This window comes from Macrotis lagotis, chromosome X (assembly GCF_037893015.1).
Source record: "Macrotis lagotis isolate mMagLag1 chromosome X, bilby.v1.9.chrom.fasta, whole genome shotgun sequence".
NCBI classification, from domain to species: domain Eukaryota; kingdom Metazoa; phylum Chordata; class Mammalia; order Peramelemorphia; family Peramelidae; genus Macrotis; species Macrotis lagotis.
Genome location: NC_133666.1, coordinates 314,746,553 through 314,763,704, shown reverse-complemented (window position 1 = coordinate 314,763,704; position 17,152 = coordinate 314,746,553). Strand labels below are relative to the sequence as shown.

The 17,152-nt window shown below is 36.2% G+C and overlaps 3 pseudogenes; all 3 read right to left on the bottom strand.

The window, feature by feature from the left end:
* Positions 1-6,897: 6,897 nt before the first annotated feature.
* On the bottom strand, positions 6,898-9,494 carry LOC141499070 (RAD50-interacting protein 1 pseudogene; annotated as a pseudogene).
* A 278-nt stretch (positions 9,495-9,772) lies between these two features.
* Positions 9,773-10,934, bottom strand: LOC141499068 (lupus La protein pseudogene; annotated as a pseudogene).
* A 3,916-nt stretch (positions 10,935-14,850) lies between these two features.
* LOC141501649 (heat shock cognate 71 kDa protein pseudogene) lies at positions 14,851-16,803 on the bottom strand (annotated as a pseudogene).
* Positions 16,804-17,152: the final 349 nt, after the last annotated feature.

The following is a 17,152-nucleotide window of genomic DNA, read 5'->3' as shown; positions in this document are numbered from 1 at the left end:
AATAAGTTTGGAGTCATCCTTAATTTGACAATCTTCTTATACTCCTCCAACATATCTCTATAGCCACTTAATTGCCAAGTCTTTTGGATTTTATTAACATAAAATCTTTTGTGACTATTGTCTTCTTTGTATGCCTGTAGTCATTATTTTCAATCTCTTTATTTCTCATCTGGATTATTATAATACACTCTTAATTAATCTCCACATGTAATTTTTTTCCTATTTCTGAGTCTTTGTACTGACTGTCCTCCATACAATCCTGATTCCTCTTATGATAAATTTCTGCAACCTCACTCTCAAGAACTACATTCTATTTACTTTGCATATATCTGCATCAAATGTTATGTTCCTTTAGAGAACATGAGCTCCTAGAGAAAAGAAATATTTGTTTTTTGTCTTTGTCACTGGCATCTGACAAAGTCACTACCACACAAATGATGTTTCATAAGTATATTATAATGGACTGTCACAATTTGGGTCTAACTTTCAAGTAGTTTTAAATCTCCCTAGCTCTGTCTAGTGTACAATTCTTCATCTTATTTGTGGGAATAATATAAAATATATTTTCCCCAACTTCTCATATATCAGATTAATTATCCTTTTCTTTTGGATAAATTATCCTAAATCTTTTCTTTGATGCTTGAGAAAAGAAATCATTATTCAAAAATAGGGATGGAAACAACAAAAAATGTAAAAGATGGTGTCAAATAGATATTGGCCTAAGGACTTCTGATCACTATCATTTGAAATTCCTATTTGTGGCAAGTTGTTTTTAACTAGGTCTCATATTCTCTCTCTACTCAAAGTTGGGTTGATTTAAAAAAAAATTGTTGAAAATTCCATCAATAGATAAGATGGAAACGGGACTCCTTGAGATTAATTTGTTCAACGAAAAACCTTTTGTCAATGAATAGCAGTCAGGTTTGGTGACAGAATCTATGTCCAGCTGCAATATTCTCTAGATAATGTACCTTGACTCAAAAAAGTTAAATGACTTCCCTAGGGTCTCAGAGCTAGTAAGTATTCAAGGTTGAATATGAATCCAAGTCTTCCTGACTTCAGGTCTGGTACTCTTTCATTATGTCAGTGTGGAACACACACACACTGAACAGATAATAACTAAGCTGGGATCAGTCTTCTTGAACAAAGTCAGGAACTCTCTATACTATAGAACAAATGATTTTGGACATAACTTGCATTTTGTTACATTTCCACTCTTAAAAATTATTCCTCAAGATTTATGTCTTATGATTCTTTCAACCCTGTAAACTGTATCCTTAATCATTATCCTCTTTTTTCCAAATAAGGAATCAAGATCCAGTCTTGTTAAGAGACTTGATAAAAGGACAGTTAATTTATTGCATTTATGTAACTAAAATCCAGGTAAAATTAAGTGGCACAGTGAATAAAATATCAAGCCTAGAATAAAAAAAGATTCTTATTCCTGAAGCTAAATCCAGATTTAGAAAGTATATAAGTCAATTAACCTTGATTGCCAAGTTAATAACCTAGAGAAGGAAATAGAAAGCTACTTTAATATCTGTACTAAGAATACCGAGGTCTATGCCATAAAGAGTCAGACAACACTGAAATGACTGAAGAGGAAAAACAAAAGACTAGAACTTTACTCTTCTTATGCCAATACACTTTTTATATCATCACTTTAGGTCCTTCATCATCAAATTGGCCAACTTTTCCCCTCATATAACAAATGGAATATCTTTTATGGATGAATGCCCTTTGGACAATGGCTAAATATCTCTTAATAGATGTATCTTAATTTACAAAAAAAATAAAAAGAAACAAAAAACTAATGTCCAAAAATCCAAACTTTGTAGATAGATAAAGTTATCCAGGTAGAAAATCTTTATGAATTGACATTTTATAAAATATTCTTAGAATCATTACATTGCAATCACTTTCTAAGTTTAATGATACTATTAAATTTAGAAGTATAAGTAATTGAGAATTGGATGGTATTGCCATCATTAATAATCCAGGTGACATTGAATTAGTCTCTTTCCCTTCTGAGATTTTGTTTCCTCTTATGTGAAATTATTCAAGTGAGAATGATAGTTTCTAAGATTTTTTGAAACTCAGGTAATTTTATGATGATTTTCATATAAAGAATAACTTTTAGACAAGAGTTGATGAGCACTTAAATTTAATGCATTTGGGGAACCCTCCTTCCCAACATGCTACAATACAATAAAGGGTTTGTGAGATTTTTTTGAAGAGTAGGATACTTCATAGAACACTTTATAAAACACTTAAGAATACGTCATTTCATTTGAGTTTCATGATAACACCATCGCATAATTATTTTTCAGATTATTTCAGGATTCTTACTTGAGGCTCAGAGAGGTGAACTGAGCTTCCCACAATCATTTAGTGAGCCTGGAATTCATTTCTCCTGAGTCATACTATCAAAAAAACTTAGGAATTAATGCTAGCATGTTCCATGGAAATTATCTGCTATAGCCCTAGTATGGAAAAAATAATGAAATTTCAATGCATAGGGAAAATTTGATCCATGTAACATGGTAAAAAGCCAGATCTGTATCCCAAAAATAACAATTTGATTTAAAATATGAAAATAAATTTTCCCATACACAATTTTTTAAATTTATTATTTGTAGCAATCATTAAAAAAATTAGTTCCAAATTCTCATACTTCTTTAAACCCATATACCACTCATTGAGAAGGCAAGCAATATGGTATCAATTGCACATATGAAATCATACAAAACATTTTTCCATTTTAACCATGTTGAATAAAAATCAAGTAAAATAAAGCAACTGTGTGTGTATATATATATATATATATTTTTATGTATGTGTGTATGTATGTGAATACTTTAATCAGAAGTCAGAGTACAATAGTTGTCTTTAAAAATGGTTAACATTTTTGACATGAGTCCTTGAGAATTGTGCATCATTATTATATTGATCAGAGTTGGTAAATCTATCACAATGATCATCTTTCACTATGAAAATTGATTTCCTGCTTCAGCATACTTCTCTCTCTATCAGCTTCTATGTCTTTTCATGATTTTCTGAAACAATTGTTTTCATAATTTCATACAGCCCAAGAGTATCCCATCAACATTAAAAACCACAATTTGTTCAGTATTCCCCAAGTGATGAGTATACCCTCCAATTCCAATCCCTTGCCACCACTAAAATTGTTGTTATTTTGTACATTTTCCATTTTCTTTCAACTCTTTGGGATATTGATATGATCTAGTTGTAGTAGTAGTAGTAGTAGTAGTAGTAGTAGTAGTAGTAGTAGTAGTAGTAGTAGTAGTATTGCTAAGTCAAAGGGTACATGCAAATTTATTGTCCTATCGGCATAGTTGCAAATTGTGCACCAGATTGGTTGAAGCAGTTCCCAGGCCCTTATCACAGAAAAATCATATTTGCTACATTTGTTTTGTTTGTGCATGTAATCAAAATCTCATTGGAATCCTGGTGTTCAATTTCTGTGAGAAAGATAGGTTGAGCAGAAGTTAGAGCAGCAAGCTTGAAATTGTAAAGACTTGAATTCAAAATAAGCCTTAGACATTTATTATCTGTGATCCTTGGTAAGTCTTTTAATTCTATTTACCTCAGTTTCCTCATCTGTAAAATGAAATGACAAAAATAAAAGGAAAACAACTTAAGAATCTTTGTCAAAAAAACTTCAAATGGGATTGAACATAACTGAAAAAAAGCTAAAATTTAGCCAAAATTATCTTTAGAATTCATTTATATGTCTCCTTTGCTGTCATAATTTTTTTCCTTATCCATATATCTGTCAGGCAAAATTTTCCATGCTCTTCTAATTTGTTTATATTATCACCTTTTATGTCCACATCTGTTATACATTTTAAACTTATCTTGGTATACAGTGTCAGTTGTTGGTTTAAGTCTTGTTTCTCCCATATACTTTTCCAGTTTCCCCAGTAATTTTGGTTAAATAGTTAAATCTTTCACCCAAAACTGTAATATTTGAGTTTTGCAAACATAAGCTTATGGTAATTTGCTATTTTGTATTGTGTATCTATGCTATACCAATGAACCATCACTCTAAATCTTAACCAGCACCAGATTATTTTAATTATCCCTTTTTCTTTATTGAAGCTCTTGATTTTTTTTCACTATTCCAGATGAATTACATTTTTTTTTGAATAATAAAATAATTATTTCATAGTTTAATGCCAAGGCCTGGAATATGAAATTAACTTAAGTGCAATTATCATTTTTATATTGCTTTTGACTACCATTGAACAGAACACTTAATATTTCTGTGGCTGTACATGTCTGTATGTATGTGAAAAATATTTTGTATTTATGTTCATATAGTTCCTAGGTTTGTCTTGGTAAGTAGACTTTTTAGTATTTTATATTTCATGCAATTATTTTAAGTTGAACTCATCTTTTTATTTCTCCTTGATGATTGTCATTGGCAATATATGGTTTATATACTAATTTTACTAATGTTTACTAATTGTATATACTAATATACTATTTATATACTAATTTGAGTTGATTCTCTAGATTATATCATCAGAAAAATAGTTTTGTTTCATTGTTCCATATTCTTGCTTCAATTTGTTTTTCTTATCTTATTACTAGGATTAGCATTTTGAGCATAATACTGAATTATAATGATAATAATGAGCAACCTTACTTCATCCCTGATATTGGGAAGACTTTCAGGTTTTCCTTATCATGGATATTGCTAACTCTAAGCACTTTAGATCAATGATACTTACTATTTCAATCATAGCTTTATTTACATCTAATTTTCTGTGGTTTTTTTTTGTTTTTTTTGTTTTTTTAGTGAATGATACTGTCTCCATTTATTCTCAAGAAAGTAGCACATTCATACATTTTGAGACACCAAATTCACTCCCAGAAACAGAAATTACATGAGGTACATATTTCCCTGCAGATAGATGTCTTTCCCTCTAGTTATTCCCAGAGTTTTGTAGTCTAGGTCATAAAAACAGCCTAAAGTCAGGTAAGAATTAAAAAGGCATTTTAAATTTTCTCCCTATATTCAGAGTCAGGTTCTAGAACTACCAGTTACATTCCCCACACTTATCCCAGCCTCTAACAAAAAGGCTAAGCATGTAAAGAATAAATGATTAGGATAATTTTGGTTTATCTTGATCTGCTTTAGTTAGAACATGAATACATTCCTTGACTGGCAGAGCACAAAGAAAATGATTAGGGAAACTGTGCAGTCTCTAGGTCTTCCTAAATTTGGCCTTAAAAAATCCCTATTGGAAGCATGAATAGTTTAAAAATCCAACATGTTTATATTCACATAAGCATAAATATGTATCATAATCTGGCAAATATGGGACTTGGGTTATTTGTGGTTTGGGATTGTCCAGTTCCTTAAATATTACAATGGTTAATTTATATTTAGGACCTTTCTTTCCTTAATTGCTATCAGCATTTTATTCAGGTGTGATTAAATATAATTTTTGTGTTCTTTTTGTGTTTTCTTCAGGAATAGGAGGACCTTGAAGATGTGGTCAGCTTTTTAATACTCTGGATCTAGGAAAAAATAAATGATTCCTAAGGTTGATGGCTATCCAGTTTAGATACTAACTGCATTTCCCTGTATTAAATTAAATGAGTTAAATTGCTACATTAAATGATTTAAATAAAAAGGACATCTCTATCAGTTTTTTTTTTCTTATTCTAGACCTCAGAGATGACAGGGGAATTTTTCCAGTCAACTAACCTAATTCTGTTGGGGATACATTTACCGCATTGGTGTGATACTAGTTTTGTTCTGGGGCAAATTCTTGTACCATTCTGTTCCTGATTTGGTTGTTCTTTGTTCTATGTTATCAAAGAAGACCAAAATGACATCACTACATTTAATACAAATTACAGTGTGTCTGACTGTGGCTGATCAGATCAGTATGAGTTCAGGATGCTCTATCAGGTCAGGCATAAATGTGAACACCTGGGGTGCTTAATCTAAACTTCCATATGTCACATTTCCTTTGAGATACTTCAATTCTGCCTTCCTCATGAGTGCAGCACCCTCATTGATGAGGGCATGCCAGGCTGGGTCTCCCTTGCTGTACAATCAATTTTGAAATTCTTCAATGAGCCCAGTATTTTATTTCTTCTGATCTTCTTGTGAACACTTGACCTGTGTGAGTTCCCCATAAAAGTTTTTTTGGCAAGTGGACATTTGGCATTTTAAAGTGTCCAACTCATCATAGTTGTACTCTCTGTATTCATGTTGGAATGCTTGACAGTTTAGCTCAAGAAAGTACCGGTATCTCAATCCAGGTGATCTTCAGAATCTTGCTAAAGAATCTTAAATGGAAGCACTTCTGACATGGCATTGGTAGACTGTCCAGGTTTCAAGGCATATAGCAATGAGGTCAACACAACAGTTTTGAAGACCTTCAGTATAGTAACCAGTCTAATACCTATTCTCTCCTCCACTTTTCTTTCGGGGGCTCCCAAAAACTGAGCTAGCTCTGGCAATGGTAGTGTTAACCTCTTTTCAATGTGTACCCCTTTGGAAAGGACACTGCCAAGAGAAGTGAACCTGTACACACTATTCAAAACTTTTCCATTTTCTGTAATAAATGGTTCCACATGTGGATGGTGTGGTGCTGTTGGATGGAGTCCCTGTGTTTTCTTGATTTATTGAAGGCCCTGGTGCATTGTCGAAGATGAGCAAAGTCTAAGACTCTACAGGTATATGCATTTTTATTAAGATACAGCCATGCTAGGGGCAGCTAGGTGGCTCAGTGGATGAAGCATAAGCCCTGGAATCAGGAGTACCCCGGTTCAAATCCAGTCTCAGACACTTAACAATTACCCAGCTGTGTGGCCCTGGGCAAGCCACCCAACCCCGTTTGCCTTGCAAAAACCTTTTGAAAAAGGACTTCATTTATTTTCCTGTGTTGGGCCAGTTTGTTCTTAAATTAAGTAGAATTTCAACATCTTGTAGGGCTAGTTTATAAATCCCAAGTTCACTTAATGCTGCTGTGGCAGTAGGTTCTTCTGAAACTGACTCTAGCACATCCTTCAAAAGTAGGGCAGATCCAACATTTAAACTCAAGAAAATACAGGCTTCTTTCATATGCTTGAAATAATTCTCTGGTCTCTTACAATAGTGGGAAAATAAAGGGAAAAGATTCTGAGTCATGTAAAACTGAAGCTCAGCTGCTCCTCCTTCATTGAAGTACTTTGCAAGAATTATTTCTTGATAGATGTATATGTCCAGATTTTCTACAAGCATTGGCCAGAAAATTTTAAATAAAGAGTAACAAAGCTGCTGTTCCACTTGAAGTAGATGATCTCTTAAAGAAAGCAACAATGGGCAAGTTGAACTTCACAAGAACATGACTGCTTGCTCTGACTGAGAGGGCAAGGACAACCACCTTTCTTTTGTGTACTATTTTGCTGCATCTTTGATATTTCTGAAGACATGGTCTACCTGCCGTGTCAACATTTCAAGTTTCAAATGCTCCAGGAGGTTAATCATATCATCAAAGACTGAGCTCTCCATAGAGGCTGGTTGTCCTAGCTGCAATTTACTGAGAGCCTTACTCTCTGCAAGAACTTCCAAAGCAGCCTGCTGAAGTTGTAGGAAGAAAACATTGTCAGCCCAGTCTGCTAGCACTGTTGCATTGTAGTTGACAGCATTAAGGATTGCGCAATAAAAAAAAAAAAGAAATGCACAATATCAAAAGGCAAAGGAAGCTCTGGTCTCTTCTTTCATAACCTGAGTTAATCGTATTCTGAAATCATCAACTAAATCTTTCTGTAAGTCCAGGAATTGAAGCTTTCTAGAGGCTGTAGGAAGATTTTTATACCTGCCTGTTATAACCAGCAACAGGGTCATAAAAGTCTCTGCACAGTCTGGAACTTTCATTTCATCAACATCAGTGATATCCTTATACTTTGAGACCCAGGCAGCTTCTGATGAAAGCATTGAGTCCATCTTCTGAAAAGCAAATTTTCTTTCCATGGTTAACCATTTTGAAAGCAGGTCTCCTATGAGAGAATATGCATACAACTATGAAAGGTGTTGGGAAACCCATGAACACTTTGTAGCTCCCTTTCAAACAAAAGTACTTCATCCACCAAGTGACAGAAAAGATTGTCATCATACAAAAGACAAAGGATATCAGCAGCTAATTTCTCAAGAACCAGAATCATAAGGGCATGAGAAAATTCTAGCCTTACATTTACAGAAGAGCCTACTTTATCTAATATTGGTTGAATTTTCTCATCTAAAAACCTAGCATGGTTTCCAATCCACTGAGTCAGGTACCATTCAGGCTTGCTTATATTAGTTTGTCGATTCCCACTGAAGTGATACCTGAACATCTTCTGGAGGGTGGTCAGCATAATTTGAATGGGAAGGATGACCAGGGGTGAAGTCAGAAGTCAGTAGGTTCTTCTGAAGCTGACTCTAACACATCCTTCAAAAGTAGGGCAGATCCAACATTTAAATTCAAGAAAATACAGGCTTCTTTCATATGCTTGAAATAATTCTCTGGTCTCTTACAATAGTGGGAAAATAAAGGGAAAAGATTCTGAATCATGTAAAACTGAAGCTCAGCTGCTCCTCCTTCATTGAAGTACTTTGCAAGAATTATTTCTTGATAGATGTATATGTCCAGCTTTTCTACAAGCATTGGCCAGAAAATTTTAAATAAAGAGTAACAAAGCTGCTGTTCTGGAAATTGTTTTGGTTCAGTCAGTATTTCATCTGAGGTTTGAAGTTTCAGAAGTTGACAGAGCAGTGTCTCCAAGTTATTATATACCTCTGGGTTGCCAGTTATCTTACTTAAGCCAACATTCTGAGGCCAAAGAAGCTGTGCTAATATCTCTTCAAAGTAACATTTTAGTTTGTCCTTGAGGATTTTATGCCAGAATTTAACAGTGGACCTAACAAAACTAAGGGGGATATGAACATGATGATTCCTGAAGTTTAATATCCAGTTGTGCCAGGGATACTAAAGTAGTAGCTGCCTCTGGTAAATTGTTGGTCATTAGATATTGTTGAATATTATCACTTCATTCTTCTTCTATTTGTGAAATCTATTTTAGACAGACAAGGTGACGCTCAATCTCTTCTATTTGATTAATTGATACTCCAAGATCATCCATCCATGGCTGTGCTGTCAACAAATGACTGTTGATTGAACTAAAGAGAAGGGTTTCTTTTTCTAGAAGTTGACAAAAAAATTCTTTGAATCTTCAGCATATTTTAAGGCATTTGGAATTCTTTTAGGGACCTCTGATGAAATTGTAAGTACCTATTCTTCTAATTGTGCTTTATTTTCTGTCAGCTGTTCTATGAGTTTTCCAAGTTTCTGTAAAGATTTCAGATCATTTCCAATTTCCTTTTCTACAAACTCAGACAGGTAAGAAGGGATATCACAGGTATTTACGTCTTGGTTGTTTGGTTCTTTTTTATATAGTATATATAATTTATTTGTTGGTATTTTCAACATTACAGAACTTCACTGAAAGAACCTTTCTTTTGATGTTCAGATCAATGTCTGAAATGCCAACATTTGATATGATGAACAAAACTATACATATTAAAAACCCAGAATAAGGATACTTGAACAACAAAAACAAGATAAGCAAAAATAGCCTCTCCTTCTATCATAGGTGGACATTGAAGTGGATTTAGTTAGCTTTTTTTTAAAGACCCTCGAATCTGACAGCTTAAAATTTATTTAAAATGAATAAAATTTTTTTTATTTTTTTTATTTTTTATATCAAGCTACTGGTCTCCAGCTCCATTTTCAGTTTTAATTTGTTTTGGTGCAGGCTCTTCTTTATCAGGTTATTCTCGTGTCCTTTTAAGAGATCCTCCAGCATCACCATTTTCCTGTTCTTCATCACTATCAAATTTTGTTTTCTTGGCTTGGAATTATATTTTTCCTTTATTGGGTGTACCCTGAACTGCTTTACCACCTCCTCTTACCTTTCCTTTAAATTTGCGATCTTTGGACTTCAAGTTATTTAGGGATTCCTGTTGGTCTTCAATGATTTTTTTCAAAGCTTCTTTTTCTGTTTCTCCTTCTAATACTTCCCATGTTACATCTTTGTTTCTTAATTTTAAGTTTCCATCATTTGCTTCATTGGCTTTGTTCAGTGCTTCTTTTGCTTTTTCTTTAAAAAGGATTACTCCCTCTTTTGCTCCTCTGAAGAAATCTATCCATTTTATTTCTCCATGATTAGAGAAAAGTATATGCAGATCTTCTCTACAGGTTTGATCATCTAAATCACCCGAAAATTTCAGCAAGCATCCAATCTTTTCATCCAGGGATTTCAATTCAGCATCTTCTGCTTGCCTCTGTTTTTCTTCTTGCTCTTGTTTAGGTTTTGCTTTAGCTTCTACTTTATTTTGTTTCCATTCTTCATTCTTCTTGGCAAAGTAATCTTCCTTAAAGAGTATCAGCAGCTCAGTATCTTTGTATTTTTTGTCCAGGGGTTTCTATAAACTTCTTGGCAGATTCAACACTATCAAAAACAGCAAATATTGTTCCCTTAAAAGCTTTATGTAATGTTCTCCTCATTTGAATATTTTGTACTTGACCTTTACCTTCTAACCATTATTTTATGTCATCAAGGGTTGCATCTGTTGGAAAACCTTTAACATAGATAGATCTGTTTTTTACTTCATCTTTATACTCATCTGTTACTTCAGGGAGGGGCTTGCTTGGAGATCTTCTGATTTTAGTTTTGTCCTCACTAACTTCCATGAGTTCTGCCTTTGATTTCTTTACAACACTTCTTATTACATCAAAGTCTTTTGTTAGCTTGCTTAATCTGTTGAATTTGATCATGGTCTCCAAAGGAACCCAGCCATCATCTATTTTGATCTGTTCCGTTAAAAATTTGTCTCATGGAAGATTAAAGTATTTTTTCACTATCACCATTCTCAGCCAGGGTGGGAGCCTTTCCATGAGGTTCTGGCAGGCTGGCTTGCTGCCACAGCCCCACACAGGTGATCTCCCTCCCAGGCCTGGAGCAGCTGGTTGGTTCTTTTCTGATAAGAGCTGACATTCTTAGGTCACCTCAGGCCCGCCCCCCCCCGCCCCCGCCCGCTGCTCTCTGTCTTCCTGGCCCCTTGAGCAGCCACCCTAGGGCAGTGGTCCATGCAAGCCACAGGAGGAGACACTCCAGGGCTGGACTGGTGGCTGCAGGGTCATATGTTTTGTTTTAATAAGAATTTATATTGTACTTGATCAAATAATTTTACAGACTCTGTTGAGATGGTCATGTGATTGTTACTGTTTTAGTTCTTTATATAGAAAATTACATTTATAATTTTCATAATGGTAGATCACTTCAACATTCCTGGTATAAATCTTACCTAGAAATAGTGTATAATTTTTATAGCTAGTTTATGATAAAGGCTCTATTTCTAAAATATATGGACAATTCAGGTAGCTGGTTGGTGTAGAGAATAAAGCAATGGTCTTGGAATCAGAGGATTGGAGTTTGAATCGAGCCTCAAACACTTGACATTTACTAGCTGTGTGACCTTGGTTAAGGCACTTAACTCTGCCTCTCATCCAGAGACACCTTAAGTCATCTGTCTTCCTATCTGGTCACTAGATCCAGATGACTCTAGAGGAGAGAGTGAGGCTGGGGACATAGCACAGCACCCAAGCATTCAAATCAATTCATTTTCTTGTCATGACATAACCTCCCATGATATCAGAAGGAAAGATAAAAGTCATCATCTTATAGAAAAATGAGTCAAATTTATAACAATATAAGTCATTCCCCAATTTAGAAATGGTCAAATGATATGAACAGGCTTTCAGATGAAGAGATTAACCATATGAAAACATTTTCTAAGTTATTATTAATTAGAGAAATATAAATTTAAACAAATATGAGGTAACACATCACAGCTATCAAATTGGCTAATATGACAAAAAAGGGAAATTAAAATGGGGAGGAGATGTGAGAAAATTGAGACATCAGTACACTGTTGGTGGAGTTGTGAACTGATTTAAGCATTTTGGAAAGCAATTCGGGATTATCATCAAAGCACAATGGAACTGCAAATCTTCTAATGCAGCAATACCACACTTTTGTTACTCAAAGAAACAAAAATGCAAAAAAAAATCATAAAAGCTCTTGTTTTGTAGTAGCAAAGAATCAGAGAGTATTTCTATTAGTTCTTTTATAAGAAATAAAAGCAGGAGATGTTAGAAAAAAATCCTGGAAAGACTTTGATGAACTGATGCTTAATGAAAGGAGTTGTTTCTTGTCCTTTGTTCTTGTACTCCGTAATTGTAGAATACCAAAATGACATCACTATGTTGGAGACAAATTAGAGTGTGTCAACCAATACAAACTTGGAATGCTCTATCACAGGACTGTTACAAATAGTTCATGTGAACACCTGAGTTGCTTACTCCAAGCATATGCATATCATGTTTCCTTTGAGCTGCTTAAATTTGCATAGAGAAGAGCACCATCACTGATGAAGGCAGGCCATGCTGGGTGTTCTGGTCTCAGTGTCTCTCATGCCTCATAATCAATTCTAAAGTTCTTCAATGAGACCTTCAGGATGTCTCGGTATCACTTCTTCTGAACTCTTTGTGAGCATTTTCCCTGTGTGAGTTCTCCAATAATTCCTCTCTCTTTTTTTTGGCAAGTATACATCTGGCATTGTAACAACCTGTTCAGCCCATTGTAGTTGCACTACCTATAGTAATTTTAGAGTGCTTGACAATTTATCTAGAGAAAAGAACTCAGTGTCTGGTATCTTCTCCAGCCAGGTGATCTTCAGAATATCCCTAAGACAATTTAAATGGAAGCTATTCAATTACCTGACATGGCACTATTAGATTGTCCATGTTTCACAGGCATAAACCAATGAGTCAACACAATAGCTATGTAGACTGTCAGTTTGGTAGTTAGTCATACTTCTGATCCATATATTCTTTCAGAGCCTCCCAAATGCTGAGTTAGCTCTGGTTATCAACCTCATTGTCAATGTGCATCTACCTGTAAAGGACACTATCACAGTAAATGAATTTGTCCACGGTACTCAGAAATTCTCCAATTGCTGTAATCAATGGTTCCACATATGAATGATGTGGTGCTGGCTGATGAAGCACTTCTCAGTGTCAATTGTTATACCACACAGCACAAGTAGTGGAGAACTGATTCCTACTTTATTGCATCTAAGCTTCAGAGGCTGCATTGAGTGCATAATCATCTGCAAATAGAAGATCATGCTCCAACATTCCCTTTACATTGATTTTGGCTTGTAGCCTTCTCAGGTTGAAGAATTTGCTATCATTGTGGTATCATTGTGAGTTTATCCTCATTGAAGGCATTTGATAAAATGGCTGGAAACACAGTGCTAAAAACCATGGGAGCAAGGATACATCTTTGTTTCATATTATTGGTGACCATGAAATGAAAATGTGAATATAATGTCCACTCTCTAGAACCCAGGAAAGTATACCAACATGGAATTGATGTATAATACTGATGAACTTCTCCAGATAACCAAATTTTGACATAATTTCCCATAAACCTTTATGACTAACAGGATCAAATACCTTGGTCAGAACAGCAAACATTACATACAGCTGTCTTCTGCTCCTGGCATTTTTCCTGGAGTGGTTGGTCAACAAACACCATGTCAACTGTTTCTTTTTTTTTTAGGTTTTCTTGCAAGGCAAATGGGGTTAAGTGGCTTGTTCAAGGCCACACAGCTAGGTAATTATTAAGTGTCTGAGCCCAGATTGAACCCAGGTACTCCTGACTCCAGGCCCGATTCTTTATCCACTGTGCCACCTAGCTGCCTGGTCAGCTGTTTGTTTACTCTTTCTGAAGTCATACTGACTATCATGGAGTTGACCATCTTCCAAGTGGGGATCAGTCTATTGAGAAGGACTCTGGCAAGAATATTATCAGCAATTACAAAAAGACAAATATCCCTGTGATTGACATAGGATAATTTATTCCTTTTCCCTTTATAGAGATGGATGATGAAGGAACACTTGAATTCTTGGGGGGTTAAACTCTTCATGTCACAGAACCTGGAAAATTTTTCAGCTTTTGTATGAGCAACAGACCCTTCCACCTCCTTGATCGCAGGTGGAATAGATTTAGCACCAAGTGCTTTGGCACTTAAAGAGAGCCTAAGGGTGTTCAAAACCTCTTTTGTTGGAACTTCAGCTTGATTCACTTCAACTTGAGGTAAATGGTCAATGTGTTCTATATTCTTTGATGACAGTGTGTTAAGAATCCTATGGAAGTGTTCAGTCTATCTTCCAAGGATCATGTCCCTATTGTTAATCATTGTGACTCCATCAGCACTGAGTCATTGAATAGGTCTTTGGTCCTTAGGGCATCACCAAAGCACTTTGGTTTGTTAATATCTGCATAAAAATAAATTTCATCTGACTTATTTACTGAGCCAAGAGTCCTACATGTCTCTAGGCTTTGCTTGCACTTTACCTTTGGTGGAATTAAATGCTGCCTTCATATAAATGGATGAAATACCCTGCTGGCAAACCTTGTAGAATGCTTTTCATTTAGTAGCTTCTGTATTTCCCCATAATTTTCTTTCTTTTTTTTTTTTAGGTGCCAATTTTAAATACTTTATTTTCCAGGACAAAGAATTGCATTTCCACTTTTTTACAGTACTGGTAATGTGCAATGTTGTTCACCTCTCCCTCTGCACACATTCAAGTATTCAGAATGCCCAGATTTATACAGCAGCTTAAATGTTACTTTTAACCTGGCTACTTCCTTAGCTAAAATTTGAGTCCTTCAATTTTTGGAAAGTTGTATGGAATGCTCTTTCTTCTGCTTTGTTTAATCAACTTTTTCAATGGTGGGTCCAGAAGAAGCACCCACAGATGGGGCTGCTCCACCCCCTGGGAACCCACCAGGCATTCCTCCTGGCATGCCTCCTGGCATTCCCCCCTGCACTCTGGTACAGCTTAGTAATAATGAGGTTGCAGACATTCTCCAATTATTTTTGCTGATGCTCAAATTCTTCCTTCTTAGCAGGCTGGTTCTTATCCAGCCAGTTGATTATTTCATTGCATTTGTCAAGAATCTTCTGTTTGTATTCATCACCAATTTTCACTTACATTTTTTCATTCTCTACAGTAGCCTTCATGTTGAAAGCGTAAGATTTAAGGGAATTTTTTGAGGACACCTTGTCTCTCTGCTTCTCATCCTCAGCCTTGTATTTCTCAGCTTCCTGGACCATAATCTCAATGTCTTCTTTACTCAGACAACCTTTGTCGTTGGTGATGGTGATCTTCTTTTCCTTGCCTGTGCTCTGATCCACAGCAGAAACATTGAGAATGCCATTTGCATCAATGTCGAATGTCACTTCAATTTGAGGAACACCCCTGGGTGCTGGAGGAATTCCTGTGAGCTCAAACTTGCCAAGTAGGTTGTTATCCTTTGTCATGACTCTTTCACCTTCATAAATCTGAATAAGCATACCAGGCTGGTTGTCTGAATAGGTGGTGATGGTCTGTGTCTGCTTGGTGGGAATAGTGGTATTACATTTGATCAGAGCTGTCATCACATCACAAGCAGTTTCAGTTCCAAGGGAAAGAGGAGTGACATCCAAAAGCAACAAGTCCTGCACATTCTCAGACTAATCTCCTGAAAGAATGGCAGCCTGGACAGCTGCACCATAGGCAACAGCCTCATCAGGATTGATACTCTTGTTGAGCTCCTTGCCTTTGAAGAAGTCTTGCAGAAGCTTCTGGATTTTGGGAATGCGAGTGGAACCATCCACCAGGATGATGTCATGAACCTGTGATTTATCTAGCTTAGCATCTCTTAATGCCTTTGCCACAGGGTCCAGGGTGCCACGGAAAAGATCAGTATTCAGCTCTTCAAAACGGGCTTGCGTGATTGATGTGTAGAAGTTGATACCTTCATAGAGGGAGTCAATCTCAATACTGGCCTGGGTACTAGAAGAGAGGGTATGTTTTGCACGTTCACAAGCAGTGTGGAGATGGTGAACAGCCCTCTTGTTCTCACTGATGTCTTTCTTGTGGATTCACTTAAAGTCGGCAATGAAATGGTAGACCATGCGGTTGTCAAATTCCTCTCCACCCAAGTGGGTGTCCCCAGCTGTGGACTTGACCTCAAAGATGCCATCTTCAATGGTAAGATTGGAGACATCAAAAGGACCACATCCAAGGTCAAAGATCAACACATTTCTCTTGGCACCAACTTTTTGTCCAAGCCATAAGCAATAGCAGCAGCAGTTGGCTCATTGATGGTACAGAGCACATTGAGACCAGAGATGGTTCCAGCATCTTTGGTGGCCTGACGTTGAGGATTGTTGAAATAGGCTGGTACTGTGACCACAGCATTTGTGACAATCTTCCCAAGGTAAGCTTCAGCAATTTCTTTCATCTTAGTCAAGACCATTGAAGACACTTCTTCTGGGTAGAAACTTTTGGTCTCCCCTTTATACTCCACTTGGACCTTAGGTCTGCCTGCATCATTCATCACCCTGAAAGGCCAATGCTTCATGTCTGACTGCACAACTGCATCATCGAATCTTCGACCAATCGGACATTTGGCATCAAACACCATGTTGGTGGGGTTCATTGCAACTTGATTCTTTGCGGCATCACCAATTAAACATTCTGTGTCAGTGAAGGCAATGTAGCTTGGGGTGGTCTTGTTTCCTTGGTCATTGGCAATGATCTCCACTTTCCCATGTTGGAAAATTCCCACACAGGAGTAAGTGGTGCCGAGATCAATGCCAACTGTGGGTCCCTTCTACATCGTTACTAGGGAGTCGGAGGTCATTGCTGACCACACTGGAGGAGAAAAAGGGCTGCTGCTGTGCTGAATAGTTCCCCATAATTTTCATCAAACCAGTCTTGATGTTTGCAAATGTTCAGACCCAGATGAGCAAATGCAGTGCTGTACACCAGATATCTGAAAGTTGCCCAATCTTTTTCTGCTCCACTGATGTCAACTGTGTGTGTGTCAACTTAGTTTTCCCTCCAAGCTGGCAACAAACTGTTCCTTCTCAGAGAGAAACTCTAATCTCTTAACATTAATTCTTCTAATAGTCATTTTGCACAGAGGCTGCTGCTTCAATTGAACATGAATATTTAACTTGGAGAGG